The 586-nt window shown below is 51.5% G+C and overlaps 1 protein-coding gene across 5 annotated transcripts in view; it reads right to left on the minus strand.

Annotated features, from left to right (window-relative positions):
* The window catches only part of COL4A5 (collagen type IV alpha 5 chain), a 200337-nt gene that overhangs the window by 159156 nt on the left and 40595 nt on the right, over positions 1 to 586 (minus strand). The window lies entirely within an intron of this gene.

Consider the following 586-nt stretch of genomic DNA (forward strand, 5'->3'; position numbering starts at 1 on the left):
TGGCTTTGTTCTCCACTAACGAGCACCAGCTGAACTCCTAAGCTGCATGTACTCAGAAAATATGAGCATGGTGTAGCACCCACCCAATTATTGCTCCCTGCCTTAACAAAATTCTGGGTCAGCCCACCACCACCCAGCCTTGGTTTGGCTACTGTGTCACAATAGTAAAAGTCCAGGTCTTGTAAGCTCCTGTTGTCCCCTTGGGTGGCGTAGTGAGAAACTGCATGCACTCAGAGGAAATATTGTGCGTGCTGTGCAGTGCCCCTAAATTACTTGTCACTTCTGTACCCTGTAGTACCCCCCCGCAACACACACTCTAGAGGTGGGAATGTCCTCTTTCATTAGTGTAAGCCTGGTTTTTCTTTGGTTTGGCTTACCTCCCTGTCCCAGCCCCACTCCTTCCCTCACTGTGGGGGCCTTGATGGCCCATGAGGCCCCTAAAAAAATGTAAAAAATTAGTATTTCTCTGCCCTTGGTTCCTGTCAAAAAAATGACAGGAAACAAGGGCAGTAGACCCAAGGGAAGCCCGGTGGGCTTCCACAACAGCAGGGCCCACCCAGCCCTGCCCCCCAGCCAGAAGCCCCAG

Source organism: Gavialis gangeticus, unplaced genomic scaffold (genome assembly GCF_001723915.1).
Source record: "Gavialis gangeticus isolate Ggan-Ray unplaced genomic scaffold, GavGan_comp1, whole genome shotgun sequence".
Classification (NCBI taxonomy): Eukaryota; Metazoa; Chordata; order Crocodylia; family Gavialidae; genus Gavialis; species Gavialis gangeticus.